The sequence below is a fragment of the Dipodomys ordii genome, unplaced genomic scaffold, assembly GCF_000151885.1.
Source record: "Dipodomys ordii isolate 6190 unplaced genomic scaffold, Dord_2.0 Scaffold1, whole genome shotgun sequence".
NCBI lineage: Eukaryota > Metazoa > Chordata > Mammalia > Rodentia > Heteromyidae > Dipodomys > Dipodomys ordii.
In genome coordinates, this window is record NW_012267217.1 from 14,533,769 (window position 1) to 14,557,054 (window position 23,286).

Sequence of the window (23,286 nt, forward strand, 5' to 3'; positions counted from 1 at the left end):
TCACCTCCAAATTTGGTGATTTTTTTCCTCCTCTGGGGCTGCTTTGGGGTTTGAACTCAGGGCCTCAAACTTGCTGACACTCTTATCACTTGAGTCATGTTTCAGCTCCCAAATGAGTGATTTTTAAATCCCCTCAAAATCATATGAAAATAGAGGGTTCATTCCTTCAGTTAACCTATCTGTGCTGAAGAGTCACCTGAAAACTCATACAGAGTATGATCAACACGAAAACAGCTACTAGAAAGCACTGGAAGCACCGATCCTTCTCCCAGGGTAGGTGCATTTTATCTGTTCATCTTGAAGTACTTGCTCAAAAGAAACTAGAGTACAAGTTGGAAGCTTAAGACCACAGGAAACAAGATCTACCCGTGATGGTGAGGTGGCAGTGGACACAAAAGGGACTGTGGAAATGCAAAAGAAGTAAGTGGGTATGCAGATGCTTCCAGCCTTGACCATGGATGCCTGTGCCTAGCCCTATAAAAGAAGCCTCCTTTACCCCACCTAGGGAAGAAAAGCACTTTCTCCATTCTGTCTTCAACAAATTGGTTGATGTTCTCTTTGCTGAACTGCTGCTGGAGAAGGAAACGTCAGGAGAGATGGCCTGCAGGAGAGCAGGTAACCTTGCGGTAGGAGAATTATGATCATCATAGAAATGAGTTTCTTAGGATAATATCTCCCCTACAATAATAAGGAGTTTGAAGACATTACATTATAAAAATATTCAATACAAATATAGAATATTAAAACTATATAGATTATAAATTTCATTCAACATTTACATTTTCTTTTATAAGACTAAAGATTTCCAACTTTCTTCCTTACAGCCCTCTTCAAATAATTTATTAGTAGATTTTACAATTCTATGCACTTAATGTATTATAATTGGCAGAAGAGTTGACTTATAAAGGTAATTTTATCAGTGGAATTGTTGCAAATATAAGGAAGGAGTATAACCTGCTAGAAAACTAGCTTGAAGACATTACAATACAAAAATGAAAAAATAAAAAAAATAAAAAACTTACATAGATTATAAATTTTATTCAAGTATAATATCTGACTGTGATTATTTTAGGAGTGATTTTTAAGCAAAGTTGTGCTTGAAATTTACACCTTGTAACTAATCACTACTACTATTATTCTCAGATATGAGCCTTGATAATGTATTTTAAAATGTAAAATTATAAAGAAAGACTGAAAAAGGTCAATGCTCTATTCACAAATAAGGTTACCTTGAATGGAGCACATGTAAAATTGAACTAACATTGTGTAGTACTATTTATTTATTCATTCAACATTTGTTGTCTACATTCTATATTCTAGACACAGATTCCCTGTCTTTGTGTAATTCAAAATCTAGCCAATTACTTCTCCATGTTGCAAACACATCAAATAAACAAATTTCTAGAGAGCCAGTAAGTGGTAATGAAGAGAAATTTGGCCACAGTGGTATACAACCATAATCTCAGCTCTTAAACAGGTAAAGGCAAGAGTATCACAAGTTCAATTTCATCCCAGTCAAAGTTGATGAGAACACACACACAAGCACACACACATGCACACACACATGCACACACACACACACACACACACACACTAAAGAACAGATATCTCTGTAGTCATATTATATAGAGGCAACACTAGCCTGACAGCCAAGACTGCGCTTCACAAAATAATTGTTTACCTAAAGAATAACGAGGGAACTTTTTAGCTAGTCTATGGACAATATCATCTTTCCCAAATTTGATGAGGAAAAGGAAAGTCTAAAATTAAAACATTTTCCCCTCCCACTCATTACCCTATTCTGACTGCCCCATACGTCCCAATAAAGCAATGTGAACTTGGAAACCACTCAAAATGACTTATCAATCTTCTCTGTTGGAGCTGCAACCAGATAAAGGAACCCAGTCCATTTCCAATAGCTGTGTTGGTAGAAGCATACTGATTAACACCATCTCTCTATGACCCTTTCCCACAGAGAAAAGTGTTGATTATAGTAATCTTTGTGTTGAGCTTTCATAGTTCAATAGAGGATGTGTACATGTTTGAAATAACCTTGGCATCTATATAACCAAGGAAATTCTGCCAGAAACTAGTTCTAATATCTTAAGTTTTAGGCTTAAAAGCATATTCAGTTTTCAGCAACATTACCATCAGCTTATTTGGCCTTCCAAATCTTAGAAACTAAAAAAATCCTTTAATGAATAGGTTTCTAGAACTGATCAATTCAGACCTTGCATTATGAGGACAGGTATGATGATAATTTTTCCTGTGTGTATATTTCTAAAGATGATAAAGGTAAAAAGACTGTTATGAGCCATATTGAAACAGCTTTCAAGAAAAATTGCTATAATTATGTGAAACATTCTGGTAAAAGATACTGGTTTTGCTTTGGAACAAGCAAATATAAGTAAAAGACTTGGCTAAAAGGGCATTACCTGAGATTAGTCTATCTAAAGCTATTTACTATAGAGTAATTTTTAATGATTCTTTTTCTTTTTCTTTTTTTTTTTGTAGGTCATGGGGCGTGAACTCTGGGCCTGGGTACTGCCCTCAGCTCTTCAGCTCAAGGCTAGCACTCTACCACTTGAGCCACAGCGCCACTTCTGGCTTTTTCTATTTATGTGGTTCTGAAGAATTGAACCCAGGGCTTCAGGCATTCAAGGCACTACCACTGAGCCACCTTCCCAGCCCGGATAAATTATTTTTACAAGAGGTAATTCTTATACAACTGCAAGTTCTGTCTTGCAGAACTTTGATGTTGCTGTTCTAAGGAATTACACTATTTGAGATCTCCCTTGAGTCTACTGCATTCCAGTTAATATATTTGTATATACATTCAAAACCACCCAATCTATGTACATATGAGACTGTAAGCTAAATCTGCTTTCCACAGATAAGGGAAAAAGTGGGTTCTTTTTCACTCTGGGCCTGACTTACTTCACTTTACATGATTTTTTTTCCAGTCTTCCCATTTCTTTACAAATGGTACAATATCATTCTTTCTAATAGATGAGCAAAATTCCGTATCTATCTATCATCTATCTATCTGCTTGACCCATTCTAAATAATTCCTATGAAGTATACTATGAACCTTGATATGCAGTTTGACAAGTTAAAATGTGTAATAATTTAAATATCTTATATATTTAAACATTGTATATAATATGTAAACATTTGCCTATTTTCTGTATCACTTTTTGATTTGCTCATTAGGACTTCACAATACTCTTGTTGAAAGTCATGGTCAATGTTGTTCAGAATTTCATGTTCTCAATCTAAACTTTAATCTAGTTATACTAACCTAACCTACCTTAGTGTTAGCTTCTTTGTCATCTAAGTCAGGGTCAAAATCTTAATCATGAATTACATCCTTGCTTTTTTGTCTTTTTCTAAGGTTGGATTCTTTTCAATATCTTCACCTGTTCTATTTATTAAATGGAGTGACAACCACTTTCTACACTTTGTGTCAAGTTCATAGGCACATGATCTACTCATTATGTGGTAAGCCTGTTTCACTGTCCTTGTAAACATTTCATATATTGTTCAATGTTTGCTGATGGTTTGTGTTCACTGTATTTTAGCTGCTATTCCACAGAGTTTTGTACTCACGAAATGTGTTCATTATGAGCCTAAATGTATTTCAGTACTTCTGAGACCTAGGACATGTCTTTTATCACTGAAACACCTTTCACCAGTATAGGGAAAAGTGACAGAATAGATCAAAGAACTTCCTCCATGCCTTGAATGCACTGTCATTGACCTAGAAACTGATGGCATATATTGTAATTCAAGTGTAGAGACTGGATGTGATAGCATATGACTATATTCTCAGTTATTTCAGAAGTGAGTCAAAAGCAGTGCCTGGAACCCTGAGTTCAATCCCTAGTAGCACCAAACAAAAAACAAATAAAACCAACAAAATGAGTGTATAAACCATCATCCTGTAATGTGATCACTGATATAAGTGATTTAATTTTACTAACTTATTGTTTGTTCTGTAATAATTTCATCTGAGTTTTATTTCTGTCCTTTTCTGGAATATTCTAGATTGTACAACTTTTGTATTTCTGTTATCATATATATATATATATGTATATATGTATATATATATATACTTGACTTATTAGCCACTCTCTATTTTAATTATCATAGCATACCTTCTTCTCTTACTAATTTATTTTTTGCCTGTACCAGGGCTTGAATTCAGGGCCTTGTGATATTACTCAGCACTTTTTGCTCATAGCTTTGTACTTCAACTTTTGCTGGTTTATGGGAGATGAACCTCAGACTTTTCTGCCTGGACAGGCTTTGAACATTGATCTTCCCAGATTTCATCCTGCTGAGAAGCGAGGATTAAAAGTATGAGCTTATCAATAAATTGAGCTTATCAATAAATTGATAGAATAAGAACCTTGGAATACACTTTCATATGTTTTTTATTCCACATCTGCTTTTGTAGGTTTTTTGTCTGTTACAAATTCTGCACTATTATCAATGGTATGATTTTTAGTAGTGAGGTATTATTAAGCAAAATTATACAATGGGAAAAATTTTAAAAATAATGAAAATGTTTATGTCTCTTCATTTCTTAGCATAGTTGCAACATTATTTGCCTTCTCTTATGTATATGTTTATCTGAAAAAAAATCTTTCATTTTACCTTGATATTTAGAGGTTTATTTTGGTGATAAAGAATTCTGTATTGACATTTTGCTTACCAGTCAGAATTTTTCAAAGTTGTCATTCTTTTTTCTTCTAGATTTCAGTCTCTGTCAAGAAGCCTATGGTAATTACTGTTATGCTTCTATAGATACAATGCTTTTATCTGACTTATTCTAAGACTGTTTTTATATTTTTCACAGGTTTGCAGGACTTAAGTAATGATGTATTTAGCCCAGTCTGCCTATGGTTTACCTGCCAGAAATTTATTAAATCTCTTAGTTCTGTAAGTTTGTAATTTTCTCAAGTTTTTAAAAAATCATTCACTTCTCACTTGCTAATGTTTCCTGCCCTTTCTTTAGCTAGGATTCCAACTATTCATATATAGCAGTGCTTCCTGCTTTACCAGAAATGCCATGTTCTGTAAGCTTCCTTTGTGTAATTTTCTTACTGTTCCTTCGGGTGTACTGATATTTATTCTTCAGTGTTTACACGACCAGCCCAGTGATATTTTCATCAAAAAATTGTTGCTTTACTTTAAGAAGTTTTATTTGGCTTGCATGTTACATAAATCCCAAATACACTGAACATATTTTAATAGCTTCTTAGTGTCCTGATTTACCAACTCAATCATCTCTGTCAGTGATGTTTCCATTGACTGGTTGTTCTCCTGGATAGGAATCAAAATTTCCTTCTTTTATGAATGGATCTCAAACATTTAAAATGTTTCATTGTTAGGCATTACATATTGGTGTATTTATAATGAATAATAAAGGTTTGGGGGCATGCAATTAAATTACTAAGCCCTCTTGGATTTTAATTTTTAGCTCCTCCCTCCCTCTCATTCTCATTCCCCTCTCTCTCTATCTCTGTCTTTCTGTCTCTCTCTTCTTTCTCTGAATTGTAGAGGCTGATCCCAGAGCCTTGCACACATTTAAAAAAAAGAGAGACACACAGTAAGCTCTCTGCTACTTGAGCCATGACCTACAACCTTTATTTTGTGTTTAGTTTTTGAGACAGTGTCTCATTAACTTGGCTCTGGTAATCTCAAACTCAAAATTATCCTGCCTAATCCTTCTGTATAGGTATAGGTATACCACCATGTCCAGCTGATCCTTAGCTTAGTGGGTAAGTATGCAGTAGCCTGTACCCTAACACTATTTAATTCCTGCTTAGAAAGAATATTTTTGGAATCTTTGATGCATGTCCCAGGTCTTTAATGAAATTTCTTCACTTTAACTCACAGAAACTCAAGCAGTTAGCTCAGAAAATATTTCATCTTACAATTCACTGATAATTGTCCTATCCTCTATTTTCTGCAACTGCATGAAGTTTCATTTCTGCGTGCATATTATGATATTTACCTAAAGATATAAGAAGAATCCTAGTCGGATTTTTGGTGCTCTTTTTCACTGTATCAACCTCCTTACTGATATTCTGTCATCCAAATTTCAGCAAACTCGTCCTCCTAGACTTGGGGACCCATTTCTTCAACTCACCTAGACCACTAGGCAATCTATGCAACTGCCTTTCCAAAAGATGTCAGGAGTCATGGGATTTGCCTGACTTCTATTGAGATCACAGCACTAGGCTATCTTTGATTTGATTTACAGAAGTACTGTGTCATGTATTTTTTTCTTCATTTTTCTTGTTGGTTTGATGGAAGGAGACTATAAATTTTATTAACACCCAAGGATTGGGAAAGAAAAGTTCCTACTTGACTGATTTTTTTTCTGTTAGTGTGGGGCTTGAACTCAAGGCTTGGGTGCTCTCCTTGAGTCTCTTTGTGACTAAGGCTTGTGCTCTACTACTTGAGCCATAACGCCATTTCCAATTTTTGAGTGGATAATTGGAGACAAGAGTCTCATGGGGACTTTTCTGTTGGGGCTGGTTTCCAACTGCAGTCCTCAGATCTCAGCCTCCTGAGTAGCTAGAATTATAGGCATGAGCCACCAGTTCCCAACTTCACTGATTTTTGTAGTTAAAAGTGGTTTCATATGTGGGATATAAATATTATAGATATCTTAAAAGAATATTTGTCTTGCAAATGATAAAAGCAATAAATATTTGTAATAAAATAAAAAATTCAATACTAAGCAAAATATGGGAAATAAACCATGAAAAGCTGAACAAATGTAAAGATATAAAAAACTGATCTTTGTAGAATTAAATAAAAAACAACTAAATACCAAATAGTCCTGAAACCCTGTAGTATGTATCCACGTTGGTGGCTGTGGTAGTAGAAGTGCCTTCTGTGCATCCTCATAGACAGAAAGAAAAAAAAAGCAAGAGAAACATTCAAGAAAACATTATCTCCTATCAGTACAAAGCTATCCAGCACCTGTTTCAAGGGCCTTTGATGTTGAACATGGACTGCTGAACTGGAAAAATTCCTTGGAATCATTTTCAGGTTTCTATTTGCATTCTCAAATACAGTAGAATAAAAGAGAATGCATTATACTGTGCTGCTAGATAATTGTGTTTCATTCTTTTGTTGATTAAAAATTGACTTAAGTTCTCCACAATTTTTTATTTAAATTTTATAACATACTCTGGACAGACATTTATCTCATAACTAATGCATGGATATCCATGTTGCTACTATACATGTGTATCTTTTACCTGCACTTATCTTAAGTTTTGATCTGAGTCTTCTATTCATAACGCATTTCACGTACCCAACTAAATTACAAAGTACTTTGAACAAAACGTGATCCCGTCTATTCCTTGTTTTGTTATGCATTAAAGCTATGTAAATAACTTTATTAAATTAAGACTGATATACAATATTTATACCCTAGCACCTTTGTGTGCACTTATTTTCTTCTTAAAAGTTTATTTCATGCTGGACACAGGTGGCTCACATCATTAATCCTAGCTACTCAGGAGGTTGAAGACTGAGGATTGATATTCAAAGCCAACCTTGGCAAGAAGGTCCATGAGACTCTGATTTCCAAGCAACTACAAAAAGAGACATAATGGAGTTGTGCTCAAGCTAGCTACTGCTCTACCACTTGAACACAAAGCTCAGATACAGCTCTCAGGGTCAGAGTTCAAGCCCCAGAGCAAGAAAAAAAGTTACTTTTATTTTCACATTTAAAGTTTTATATAGAATTTGATATAGACTACTAAAATAGGCTCATGGAAATAGAGAAAAAAGAACACTTCTCACTTATTTTAGAAGGCTAGCACAGGCAAATGCAAGCCTCACAGATAAAAATATCAAATTTACTCATGTACATGCAGTCTTATACATACCTAAGTAAGAATACATAAGAACAAATTTGAATTAATACAAATTCTCCTAACGACTAGAATGTATTTCTTAAGTACTGAATATTAGAATATGCTGAAATAAAAGAATGTGCATAAAACATTCTTCAACAGAAAATTAATTTATAAATGTAGTGAGCATATATAAAACACACAAAGTAATATTACTTAAACTGAAAAATATTACAAAATTTTAGAATAATAATTGGAAAGATCATTAGTTATCTATAAAATGAAGGAAAGTATGTTGCTGAACATGGAAAGATATAAGTGAATATCTTAGTGAAATTTCTGCCATAATTCCTTTTTTCTATTATTATTTTAACTGAGACATAAAAATCTTTACATATTTATATAGTTAATACTGGCATAGGTAATTGATGAACACAGATAACAGGATAGACAATTGAAGAATAGATAAAAACATGTTTTAATAAATTCAGTAATAAATTATAATATCATGTAGTTGGGCATTTGCTGGATAAATGGTGGCTCTGTCAACTGAACACTTGAGAATCAAATAATAAATTATTTTTCCTTATAGTACATAGGACAAAAATTGCTTCAGAACAGTGAGGAGCTAAAGGAAAATGTGAAAGATGGAGTCCTGGACAAGCACTTAGTGGCTAATGGCCTTTACCTAAGGTGACAGGGCCTTAAAACCTCCAGAAGAAACCATATAGAAAAATGTATGGCTGAAATTGTATGAAAAGTTGGTCTTTTACAGTCAAAAATTACACCGTAAGCAGATTTAAATGAAAAAGTCAAGCCAGGAAAATGTGCTTTAACATGATTGACACAAAACTTAATTATTTTTCCATATTAATAAAAATATATTATAAGCCATTTATATTTAAGAGCCATTAGAAAAATAAGCAGGGCTGGGAAGGTGGCTCAGTGGCAGAGTGCTTGCCTTGCATGCTTGAGGCCCTGGGTTCGATTCCTCAGCACCACATAAGCAAAAAGAAAAATACCGGAAGTGGCGCTGTGGCTCAAGTGGTAGAGCGCTAGCCTTGAGCTGAAGAGCTGAGGGATAGCGCCCAGGCCCAGAGTTCAGGCCCCACTACCGGACCAAAAAAAAAAAAAGAAAAATAAGCAAAAGATATAACTAGACAGTTATCAACAAAGAAAAATAAAAGTGTGTCATATATAAAATATTTTAAATCTTCCCAATATAAAAAGACAAATTTCACTAAATTAAAATATTTTAAAAAGTGTAACACCAAAGTTAAAACAAATTGTTTATATGTATATATATTTATATTTGTAGTTGTGTTCTTTATAAAATGTAAATGATATAATTTCCATATATATGTAAATTATATAATATATAAATAATATGTTTATATATAAACCATAGACAACTTCATATCTTTTCATAAAGTGATTATGATTCATTAGAAGCTGATGGTTCAGAATTCTCAAGGCAAGATAAAAAAGCAATGTGCCCAGGATATAAGTAATAAGTTTGGGCATTGTGCATAGATAATTTACAAGCCATAATAAAATTGACTAAAAGTCAGTTTGTTTTAATTATCACAATGTATAGACAATTTCCAACAATATCAGCAATTCACCAGTTTAGATAGATTCAACTAGTTCTCTTGATATTCCAATGTTGGAAGAAAATGAGAAGAGTGCAGAAGTATTTGAAAAATAGCATTATTCTATATATTTTAATAAGAAAGAAAATAAAGCTCATTATTATAGGATCAGAAAAATAAGACTTTAGACATATATGTTTATATTTATCATTAAAAATGACAGCACCAGGGTGCATGCATCAGGGTGTATTTTTAAGCTAAACAAAGTATAGCACAAAAATTGTATCAGCAATCTGTTTTTAAGTGCATTTGTAATGTATTAAATTCAATAAAAGCTGAGCAAACAGCAATTTAAGTTACAATCAGATTTGAAAAGTATTTTTATCATGATGAAAGAGAAAGACACTAGGAAAGACATATGGATATCTGTTCCAATGCGTGCATGTGCGCGTGTGCACACACACACATACACACACACAGCACCCTTCCCTCATTTTTTTTCTTTTTCTTTTTCTTTTCTTTCCTTCTTTCTTTCTCTTTCTTTCTTTCCTTCTATCTCTCTTTCTCTCCCTTTCTCTCTTTCTTTCTTCATTCTGGTTCTGGCTTGAACTTCAGGGTCTGGGCTCAAGGCTAGCACTCTACCATTTGAGCCACTGCTCTACTTCCAGCTTTTTTTGGGTGGTTACTTGGAGATAAGAATGATGCAGGTAGACCCATTGTAACAATGAGATGTACAAAACTCTATGTTGAAAACGAACTTCACAACTTCGGTGTGGGTGTGGGGGAGGGGTTGTGGAGGTGAGAGGGAAAGGATGGTAGGGGCGAAACAAAGGAGGAGGCAACAATGATCAATAGGAAATGTGCTCATTACTTTGCTCATGTAACTGTCACCCCTCTGTACAGCATTTTTACAATAAAAAATGTACAAAAAAAAGGGAAATAAAGAATTTCACAGACATTCAGTCTAGGCTGGCTTCAAACTGTAATTCTCAAATCTCAGCTTCCTTTGTAGCCAGACTTACGAGTTAACCAGTGCCCTGCTTCTATACAAATTTTAACTGAAAGCAGTTGCTATTAATCTTGGCTGCATATTCGAACTATCTTGCAAAGGATTTAAAATGTTAATACCATGATGCATTCATATTAATTATATCAGAATCCAGCACATAGCCAGGAGGGGACAGGACCAGCATTTTGATTTTTTCTGGTGCCAATTTTCAGCATGGTTTAGAATCAATCAACTTAAATCTAACTGCTCAAGTGTGGCCTTTGGACTAGGAGCAACTGCCACTGCTGGAAATGCAGAATCTTAGGCCCCACATCTAACCATATCAGATTTTAACAAGACATCCCAGATTGGTGGATCACATTTGTAATGTTAAGAGACCTTGAAGGCAGAAATCAGGAGGGTCATAGTTCCAAAGAAGCCTGGGCAAAAACAGGCAAGCAGGCTATATCGATACTACAGGTGGTCCAAAAGCAGCCTTGGGTAATAGGAAAAGACACTATCTATCAGGAAAATAATGAAAGCAAAATGGCTAGAGGAGTAGAGCATTTACCTAGCATGTCCTAAATTCAAATCCCAGGGCTGCCAATAAATCTTAGTAAAGTTCCCAGGTTATTTCACTACAACTATAGAGAACAAATTAGATTCTTCTACTCTCTGTTCAGTGTAAGATTTCATTGGAAGAAAAGGTTCTGGAATTCAAAAAGAGATCTACAACTATTAGCATTCCTCATTTACTTTCAAATTCTATGACTCCCAATCTGGATGACTTCCTTTTCTCAGAAGTGAGTACACATCATTTTGAGTAATCCTTATTCTGTAAGAAAGAAAACTAGAGATTCATTAGAAAGAGTTAGAAGGTTCTATGCCCTTTAGAGCTTGGAAAGAAAATATTCTATCACGATTTTTCTTTGTTTTTTGATTAACAGAGAAATAAATTTCCAGACTTTGAGTTCCAATCTTTGAAATTACTTTTAACAAAACTATATTAGTTAAGTATTTCATAACCGAATTTGAATCTTTAGAGAACAGGTAACATTTTGTTTGTTTGTTTGTTGGGCACATCCAAACAACCACCAAGTCATTCACATACTATTTGCATCCCAGTTGTTTATGTAAAAAACTACAAATGAGTAAAGTTAATAAAAAAATTGAAGCTTGGTAAAGATATTAAAATTTCACAAACTTTTAAAATTGAAAAAGCAATTGCCATACAAAGTATTTTATGTAGGGACTAAATTTACATAATGGAAATTCTAGGCAACCTGAATCAATGCAAATAACCCAATGCAATAACAACTTTATTAAGATAACAGCTATATACATGTCTGAAAAAAGTCATTCCCTCTGCCTTGAAATAGGATTCGCCTAATAAAAAGAAGTATTATAAACTCTTCAGTAATGGAAGAAAATTGACTTATATGGTGATATTCCTTATAGTGACTTATTAATGCAAACTTATTTTCTTAGCCTTTGCTGCTGTAAGGCATTGGCATTGTTCAATATGGGGAATAAAAGTTGAAACTGAACACTCAACATTTTGATCAGTGTTTCAGAGTTTTAAGAGAATTATTTTCTTTCCATATTGAATAAATCAATATGAAAATTCTTTATGGGAAAGTTGTTTTCATTAGAGAGAGAAACTAGAGTTTTAAGGCCAATCCGAAATACAAGCCAGAAAGTGGAGGAATATGTATTCAGGCCTTCATCTCTCAACCTGGTTTCTCTCATGCTACAACTGCTTTTCATGTAAAGTTAATTTCTTTCAGTACTTGAGCATTAGTTTTTATATGTTTGGTTTGGTTTGGGTTTGGGGGCTATTGTGTGTGTGTGTGTGTGTGTGTGTGTGAGAGAGAGAGAGAGAGAGAAAGAGAGAAGGAGGGAGGGAGAATGCACATGTGCCATTCAGTGCATTTTGCTCTTAATTGGCATTTTTGCTCAAGGCTGACACTCTACAACTTGAGCCACACTTCCACTTCTGGCTTTTTTGCTGCTTAGTTGGAGATAAAAGTGTCATATACTTTTCTGCCAAGGTGTACTTCAAACCATGATCCTTAGATGTTGGTCTCCTAAGTAGGATTATAGGCTTGAGCTACTGGTATCCAGGTATATTAGAGTTTTTGTTCGTTAGTATTCTTTCAATATATTTAGTTCCATTGGTACACGCACACACACTGGAGCACACACTTTTTTTTGGGGGGGGGTCCAGTCGTGGGGCTTGAACTCTGGGCCTGGGCCCTGTCCCTCAGCTCTTCACCTCAAGGCTAGCGCTCTACCACTTGAGCCACAGCGCCACTTCCGGCTTTTTTCTTTTTGCTTATGTGGTGCTGAGGAATTGAACCCAGGGCCTCAGGCATGCAAGGCAAGCACTCTACCACTGAGCCACCTTCCCAGCCCCTGGATCACACACTTTTGAGAAATCATGACCAAAAGCATAGTCACAGGTTACCTGTTGTTGTTGCATATGGAACTAACTTGATTTTTTAGGTTCTAACGCTATTTGGACAGCTGTACACAGGACACTATGAAGGAATGTGCTTTGCCTTCCTTCCCTGCTCTTCTGATTGCACCTTCACTCTTGTTACCCTTTCCCAAACCAGACAGGAAATAGTTAAGAACAAATTGGTATTGATCATTATGTAAAGTGAAGTTAACTCTTATTTAAATTCTACATTTTTATAACACCCCGCTGTCTTTAAATTTTACTGTTTTAGTTTAGAAACTGCCTACCTGATTTATTTTTCACAGTATAAATGTAACATATGGAGATCTGATATATAGATATCTAGACGATGGGTTAGAGTGGCTTATTTAAATATAATAAATATTCACAAAAATTCTCTTCTTACATTCCCATAACTCACTTGGATTTACTTCTGATTCTTGTTTACTTTATATCCCTTTTATGCTTCTGGCAATCATCTTTATGCATGACAATGTAAAAGAAAAATTTTGAGAATTCTAAAAAAATCGTAATGCTAATATTCCTTATTTATTAGTTTTTCATTTACATAAAGTATCATAAAATTATGAAGCCCCATGGAGAATGGATTTGTAAATGGATTAGTGAATCCAAATACAATGTAAACAATCAGCATTCATTTCCAAATTATTTCTGTTTTAAAGAATTTATAATGATTTCTCCAATTCCATTTTATTTTCATTCAACCAGCAGTGCAATCAAGATACCTCTGGGATATTATGATTATTAATTCAGTACATTGCTACCTTATTCTTTGAAGGTGGCCATGGGTATTATACTTTGAAGAACTAAAAATTCATAAAAGCAAACAATATTAAAATACATATTTTATTTTTTTTCTTATTTTTTTATTTGGAGGTTCTGGGGTTTGAACTCAGGACCTAATGCTTTGCTAGGCTGGCATTCTACTTTTTGAGCCACACCTCAACTCTTTTTCCTCTAGGCTTGTTTTTGTTTTGTTTTGAGAGAGAGAAACTCTTGCTTTTGGTACAGACAAGTCCAGATCACAATCCTTTAATAGAATATATGGAAAATCCTTCCAGAGGGTACTGTTGCTCAGAAGAGGAAGAGGGAGAAGTGACAACTTAAAAAGAAAGAAGGAATTAGAAGTGACATTCATTTCTAGAATGTCAGAGTGTATTCCTAAAGTAGCATTAGTTCTCATCATCCACCATGTTCTTTGAAAAATATTGTAAAATGTAAAAATATTTTAGTAACAGCAAACAACAATGTTCCCAACATAATGAATAATATGGGATGTAAAACTACAACCACAAGCAATTTTGCTTAATAAAGAAAAAAACAGAGCAGCTTTAGTGCTAATCAGTTGTCCTAAATGCTTCTTTTTTGCTTGTTTTTACTTGCTCTTGATATTCATTAACATTTGTTTAAGATAAGCTGTAGTTCTAATCATAATTTATAGGAAATACTAGAGCAAAACACAAGCTTAGAAAATTTATAATTGATACTATAAAACTTTTAAAACAAGAAAGAACTTCTTAGAAAATGTTTTTAAGCATTAAAAAGAGACTGTCGGCATTGATTTTTGGCAGTGTAACCCTGTGGTCTGCTTGCAGTACACAAGTGTTGTATGTCAGCATAATCTGAGCACAATGACTCTGAGAGTGTTCCCTCTAATGCGTTTTTTGTCTCACAAATTGAGTAAAGGAGAATTAAATAATAATCTCTTTATTATTTGGTCCATTTGCTGAAATCATGCCTGGAATTAAAATTTTTTCAAGCTGGATTTTGAATACGTATATTAAGCTGGGTACATTTCCAATCACAGGTTTAGAAGTAGCCCAGTAATTCATAGATGATGTGTCTGTGCTATGGCCTCAGTCTTTATTTAAGCATGTAAGAAAACACACACACAAAAGGCAGAACAATTGAACTTTTAGCTTTATTCCTCATTTTATATGTACTTAAGACTCTGGAAAATTGTAAAAACAAGCTGATCTTTATATATTCATAAATACATATCAATCTCAGTAATTTTGAGAGAAGGGCATTGTGATATAGTTAAGATTGTTTTGTAGCAAGTAATCTGCTATGTAAATCATTATTTTCATATAGTCATTATTTTAAACAGAACCAGTACAATACTAAGAAAGCTTGAGGAAAATCATCACTTTCTATTTGATTAAACCTATAGGTTACCAACTTTCAGCTACTTATATGGCACAATATGGCAAAATGCACACATTGACAAAGAAATTTAAAACTAAGTGGAGTACAATAGTGATCTAGAGAGCTTGAGAAGAAAATATTAGTACAACATGAAACACTATTGCTAGCAAAAATACCAAGTTCTCTTTAACTTTTGGATAGCATCAATTTTGGTTCATATGTGTGATTAAAAGTCCTTTACACATATTTTAGCTCAATATTTTTGAAACCATGTGGAATATTTTTTTCATTTTACTGATAATAATATTAAATACTAGAAAAAGAGACAGAATGAAATGTCAGAGCCCTCTCCCCTTTCTTTCTCCTCTGGGGAGATAAAAACATGTGCAAAGGGGAAATTAGGTTGCATTAAGGATATACTTCTGAACAAATTTTGTTACCTCTTATAGATACAATTAATCTTTAAAGGGAATAATAACTTAGCTAAAATTACTAAGCACTTACTATAAGTTGTCCTAACTACAATGTAAACATGTGATTACATGTTTCAGTTTATGATTCTTGCTCCACAAAACCATTCTGCATGATTTTTTCAACTTGAGGCCAAAAGTAGGTCAAATTCAAGTAGGATATTCAGAAGGACAAGATACAGACAAATGCTAAAACCAACTTTAAAAGAAGAAACAGAAAGATGGGAAAGTCAAAAACACAAGGGCATGAATAGTCAGGGCATGACAAGGAAAAGTAAAACTTGAGAGGAATAGAGAAAAGATCCAAAAATGCGGAAGGGAAGTTGAAATTGGACAGTTTATAGCAATAGAAACCGTATATAAATATAAGTGATCAAATATGATGACATTTTAGATATTGAGTATTACTGGTCACATATTCCACAAGATAGCCCCAAATTCATCTGAGTGATTTATAGAAAGTACTTTTCTTCTCCATTTTACTAATCCCTTCCCACTCAAATGCTTTTAAAGATAAATTTATACTTGATCAATTTTTTCCATCTCCATTTCACCATTGAGTCCACTGTAACCTAGTTTCTAATCCCATTACCCTCCTTTGATAATTCCACATTAGTTTCCTATGACTTCTAAATAAATTAGTCTTTAATTACAGCCACATTTTTATGACTTTTGCATGTGCATCACTCTACACCAGAACTCTCAAATGCAGGCTGATATAGTGTGAATCTCAGACTGTCTTTTGTTGTTGTTGTTGTTTTGTGAACACACTGTACAGAGGGGTTACAATTACATCGGCAAGATAATGAGTACATTTCTTATCAAGCATTGTTGCCTCCTCCTTTGTTTCCCCATACCATCCCCTCCCCCTCCACCCCCATCCCCATATCCCCCTACCACCACACCCCCAGTTCCCAACCCCTCACCCCGCCAAAGTTGTAAAGTTCGTTTTCGACATAACGTCTTGCACATCTCGTTGTTGTAATGGGAACACCGTATCCCTATTTAAACAGTTTGCTTTTTTTCCCTTCCCCTCCACAAATTATATCAACATTAAATACAGTGAAGAAGAGGTTATACGCTGGAGGAGGACATAAAAAGTAACAAAAATCATCTTATAAATATGTTGGAAACATTCGTAAGAAAGAAAAAAAATTGAATCCTTATCTTGGGGTTCATTTCTCCTAACATCAACTTGTCTGACAGTTTCTGTTTGTCTCAGACATATACTAGTTGTTGCAAATAAGGGAAACCATGGGACCTATGTTTCTTTGGGCCTGGCTTCCTTGACACAATATTCATTGCTAATACAAAATCATGGCCTGTGGAGCTTACCTTATAAATTCAATCTATCCATTCCTTGTTTCTCTCTGATTTTACCTAACCAGGTTACTAGTCTCTCACACAGATGTAATACTAAAGCTTTGTGACAGGAACTTCCTGAAATTCATCCCCCAAACTGTGGCAAAATCTGACTTTGTTCAGTTTGGCTTGCTTTGTTGTTGCTATTTGTGCTGATCCTGGGCTTGCCCTCAGGACCTGAGGGTGGTCCCTGAGGTATTTTGCTCAAGGCTGGTAGGCTAGTGCTCTACCTCTTGAGGCACAGCTGTACTTTGCTTTTTTCTTTTTTTTAGTGGTGGCCATTTACTGGAGATAAGAAACCTCACAGTTTCCTGCATGGGCTGGCTTCAAACTATCAGATCTCTGACTCCTAAGTAGATAGGATTACAAGTGTGACTCACCAGCATCCAGCTGCTTTGCTTTGGCCAGAGATGTTCTGTGCTTGAAGCTCAGGAAGAAAGGTTCAACATCTCTTACTTGGTTTGCAAGGTAGGAAATGATCCAGCCCCCCACAACCACAAACAACCTTTATCCACCTCTGGTTTCTCTCCCACTTCTCTGCTTCTCAGTCTGTGCTGCAGCTAAACTGCTCTCCTGTGACACCACTTGCATTGCAGCTCCGTGGGCTTAGTGAGCTACGCACCACTTCCAGCAAGAGCCTGAAATAACTCCTCAATACCAAGTCACTTCCTCAAAGTTTTCCTGACCTATGTGCGACAGCCATCTTCAACAAACTCAAGGATATTTGCAGACTCTGATTACACCCTGCATCTTCCATATATGCACCATCCTATAGAGTTAAATTCTATAGTGATTTGTCCAAGTGTAAGCTCCAGGAGAAATATATACTTCTCCTTAAATTGATGTATCAATCCATCCATACATATATGTATGTGTGTGTATATACATAAATATGTAGCATATAGCATACATCAATTTAAGGGAAAGATATATATCATATATAACGTACATATCTTATATATAATATGCATGATATACATATATACATACATATATAGAATATACACATATATAACAATATATATATTTCATATTATAACATATTTATATATATATATATAGTAAACTAATTATTATAATTGTGCAATTTATCCTATTCATCATCTCATAAAGTTACCCTGTGGGTTGTGTGTATGTGAGTCAAGAATATCTCTCATCTTGCCGGGTGCTGGTGGCTCACGCCTGTAATCCTAGCTACTCAGGAGGCTGAGATCTTAGGATCGCGGTTCAAAGCCAACCCGGGCAGGAGAGACCTTGAGACTCCTATCTCCAATAAAAACCACCAGGAAACCGGAAGTGGCGCTGTAGCTCAAGTGGTAGAGCGCTCGCCTTGAGCTGAATGGACAGCGCCCAGACCCAGAGTTCAAGTCCCACATCCGACAAAAAAAAAAAAAAGAATATCTCTCATCTATAATTTTTTAATTAAAAATTGGTGCTATCTAATACTAACTATATTTCTTGAATTATGCATTGGATCTCTAGATTTACTAATCCTACCTTTCAACAAATTAGTAATCATTACCTAATTCTCTTTATTACCAATTTGTGTCCTCCCTGTATCCATCATTTTATTTTCTACCTCAGTGTGTTTTTTAGGTTGCACATGTAAGAAGGATCGTGCAGTATGATGCTCAATTTTGATCACAGTTTCAAGCCCATTATCAAATGCCAGAACAGGCACCGAGCACAGGTTTAGCATTATTTGCTGAATGACCAAGTGACTGAACTGAACAGGTAAATGAATGTTTTCTCAGCTTTGAAAGGTTCTATAAGGTCTTTTTCAAATGAAATATTTCCTCCACTGTGTTCCTGTGTTTATGCTAATATCCTATTTATCCCATTGATGGCTTGTATTTAGATCTTTCTTTAACAGATTATGAATCCTACAGGAACCTTTAAATTAGAATTCATGACCTTTTTTTTGTTGTTGGTCATGAAACTTGAACTCTGGGCCTGGGTGCTGTCCTTCAGCTCTTCGGCTCAAGCTGAGTGCTCTACCACTGGAGCCACGGTGCCACTTCTTGCTTTCTGGTGGTTTATTGGAGATAAGAGTCTCACAAACTTTCCTGATTGGGCTGGCTTTGAATGGGTGATCTTCAGATCTCAGCCTCCTGAGTAGCTAGGATTACAGGCGTGAGCCACTTGCTCCAGGCTCATGTCCTATTCATTGTTGTACGGTGAGGAATCTCACAGTGAGGTGCATGTCACAGGCACTCAGAAAGGGTGGGAATTGAAATAGTTTTAAAGATGAACTCTGCTGGCTTTACAATTTTAACTGACCTTGCTTTGACTACAAAATCATCTCTATCTAGAAGATGAAACCAGGTATCACTGGAAAAAGTTGCTTAATCTGCTTTCTATATTACGGATAATGTTGCAAACCTGCTATCAAGCACTGCCAACCTGCTGAGTCTCAGAATAATTCAAAGTTTGTGCTTGCTGCTACTACTTAATTTATAAATATAATCCACATATTAAAGTTAATTGACCTTTGGGAATAAAATGCTTTACTATAAATTCTTATTCTTTAAAAAAGGGTAGATATAAATATGCAGTAGGTAGTTTGGTTTTGGTTTTCGTTTATTGATTTAGATAAAACACCCAATGTCCCAACAAGTGCATTTCAATATCCAAAATATAGGAAGAGAAGAATAGGAGGTAAGAATGGTTTTCTTAATGAATAGTGGTATGTCTGAGTAATGAAATGAAGCCTTGAAATTTTCACCAAGACAAACTAGATGCAGTTAGTTACCTTCTAAAAATTCATATGGAAAAACAATAACAAAATAATGTTGCCTTCTCCTGACCTGTGTGACTCTTGTAGAAGTTGTTGTCAAGTATCTTTTTAAATGGGTCAGTGGTTCTCACTCAGGTTGTCAGTCCCTAATTTAAGTACCCTGTTTTCTGTTAAATGTAACTGATAAATACATTCTGAATTGGCAATCTTTCAAAGAGTTCAGAAAAGATTATATTTATATGACTGGCTTTTTTCCTTGCCTTCCAAAGCTGAAGGATTATTATCTAAGTGAAAAAAAACAATATGCTAACTAGGAAAAGGAAATTAGTGGGACAACACTAGGAATAGAGAATGGCTTGCAGTGAAAAAACAAAAGAAATGGGATGAGATTTTCAGATAATCATCTCCTAGATGAGAAGAGTAACTGTGTTTGCCAGTATTTAGCAAGTGAGCATATCTTCAAAGCAAGAAAAGTTACTCAAATGTAACGCATATGATTTGATGAGCAACATTTTAAAATATCTCATTTATATGTATCAGTTGATGTGGTTTTTATGTGTGACTAAGCCTATTAGAAAGAATATTTCCAATAGACTTTTCATGTTATTGGCTTGAGTTGAGATTTCACACACACCTAACTATAAATTAAGACATTTGTAGAAGATTATAAGAGATATTACTTACTCCTTATAATTTTATACTTGCTAGAGTAGATATAGAAATCTATTTATTTTTAAGGAATGTGCATACAATGGAAAGTCTTGCTTTCCAATGTGTAGTTCAATTGGTTTCAACAGATGTGTATAGTCATAAAACATCTGTGCATCAAGACAAGAGCGTGTGGAGGTATGATTTATCTATCCATCTTTTCTTGGCAGATTTTTAACTATTTTGTTTGAGACTAATATTATTAAAAGCTGTGATAAGCATTTTTATGCAAGGTTTAATGCAGATGCTTTTCATTTCTCTTTGGAGAATTCCTTCTCTACTTAAAAGAAGTATGGATGAATTGTAACCTATGTATATAATAAAACAAACTGCTAATGTTAAAACAACATACAATTGTTTAATGTTCAAAAGAACAAGAGAGAGTAAATACATATACATATATTCAACATGATTTATTCACTCAAGAAATGTTAAGCATCTATTATGTAATAGTAAAACTTTGGGTATCAGGTATACACAATTTAAGGACACAATTCCTGCTCTTTAAAGATGGTAAAGTGTTCCTAACATGCTTATGGTTATCTATATCTATCTACAGATTAAGATTGCTGTCTATAGACCCTTGAATAATTGAATATACTAAACTTTATAAGTGTTATTAGTGTCATCTGATGATGTAAACTGCAGGAAACTCTTAATCTCTCTGAAATTTATTATATTTCTTACATAAAGAACAGGCTTGAAATCATAATTTTTTCTTACCAAAATAAACTTATCATTTTCAATTAAATAAAAATGGTAAATTAGTTTGATGGAATCAAAAACATTCCAAACTTGGAAGTTTAAGTTTTGTTAGAATTTAATGAATGGAACAGTTTCCAATAAGTATGAGTAACATGAATAATTTCATAAAATGTAACAGTTCTCAATAACTGGGCATTTAATACATAAATGGTATGATAAATCATATCAATGAAAAGCCTAAAAATGAACTCTCATTGAATCTCAACCTATAAAAAATCAGAAATAAAGAACAAGTATAGCTAAACATAACTCAAAATTAATCTGAGAAAGAAAAGCACAACCCTTCCACAGATTATTTACATGATAACTTCCAACCACCACTTAAGTTTCCCAACACCATATAAACTGAAAATAAACCATAAAACAATAAATTGAAAAATTCTTCCAGAGAACAATTCAAAACATGGTTTTTCCATGGAAAATCAAAACAGGCACAGAGCAATCTTTTAGAAAATATAAGAATAGAACCTACTCCTTGCCTACCACAAAGAATTTTTTCTAATTTATCCTTGTAGATTTACCGGGAAGGATTTCCTATATATTTTTAGACAGTTCAAAGATATTTAGTAGAGAGAGGAGTTCGGACTTAATTTGCTTTGTTTTGTTATGCTTATAACATAGCCAATTTCTTTACCATTTGTTCACATTAAAACTCTAGTTCTTAGACAGAATTCATTATTTGTCTCACCACCCCAAAGGATTACTCAAGGTGTTCTTTAAGGTAACTGAGAACTCAATTAAGAGCACTAGGTATACATTTTAAAAAATTATTCCCTTGGGGAAAGGATAGAGTGGAAACTCTCTTCACCCAGAATAAGTAAGCAAGTCAGCAGATTAGTTAGAATATTGCCTAACTCTGCATAATAAAATGATGACTGTCTGCCTTGGAGGTCTTAGGGAAATCGTTAGAATCAGAGACTAAGAGGAACGCCCCAAGTCACAACCAAATGGTATCATTCTTCATAAGCAAACGCAACCAAGTATAATTTCTCTGTGCCTCATTTTCCCCATCAAAATAATAGTTTGTCATGGGGTGAGGAAGCGGGAGGGGGGATTTTCGTATGCGTGTGTGCACACTTACAAGTCCTTAGGTTTGATCTTGGGGCCTGGGCAATGTCCCTGAGCTTCTTTTTGTTCAGGAGCCACAGCTCCATTTCTGGATTTTTTTTTTCGAGTAGTTAATTAGAGGTAATACTCTCAGAGTAGTTTTGAACCTCCGTCCTCATATCTCAGCCTCCTGAGTAGTTAGATTATAAGTGTGAGCCACTGGCACCTATCACATTTGTCTTTTAACACATAGCTTTTTAATATTTAACAGGAAAGTTAAAGGTATTTATAGAATTTGAAAAATTACAAATAATAAAGACATTTTTGTATACCATACTATATAATGCTATACAAATATCAAACAATTATTACTGCCATAGTTTCAAGGATAGATATCACATAAGATTTCTGAGCAAGATTAGAGCATAATTTTCAGAATACACAGTAGGATTGTCTTGTAAAAGCTTCTACCTCACATTTTTGCCCCAAAGTGGGGCTAAAGCTCCATCCATTAGGACTAATAAGCTGATCCCAAACTGTCCCACCTATAAACCTGCCCCTAAATACTTATTAACTGATCTTAACAATATGCTTATCTTGAATGCAAATCTACTGTACAGTACAGTCTGAATTGGTTAATCTGCATGTATTTTCCTGGTGACTATCACATGACATGTTCTATCAGGACAAGATTATCCACCATGGAATTAAGTAGAGTCTTGTTTTCATATTCCTAACATATCACAACCAGCAGAATGCCCACAAGGCAGAAAAGTAGCAACAGAGGTTTCATCTAGTTCTTAATTCTGTATTTAACAAGTACTAGAAAAACGGATCCTTAGTTGTTTTTTTTTTGAGTTCTGATGCTCGATTTTTACATTAGTTTATTTAAGCCCATTTCTCCCATCAATCTTGTAATTATTCAGTGTAACTGGAGAGTGAAGAGAGAAGAAGTAATGCTATAACAAATGCCCAGTGATTCAAGGTCTTAAGGTAGCCAGGTTCTTGGAGGAAAAAAAAATAAAAAACACTTGAATCTGTATATCATGTTTCTTCTACACATTCAGGGCCAATATGAAGCCCATTTTACTAGAGATAGTTGAG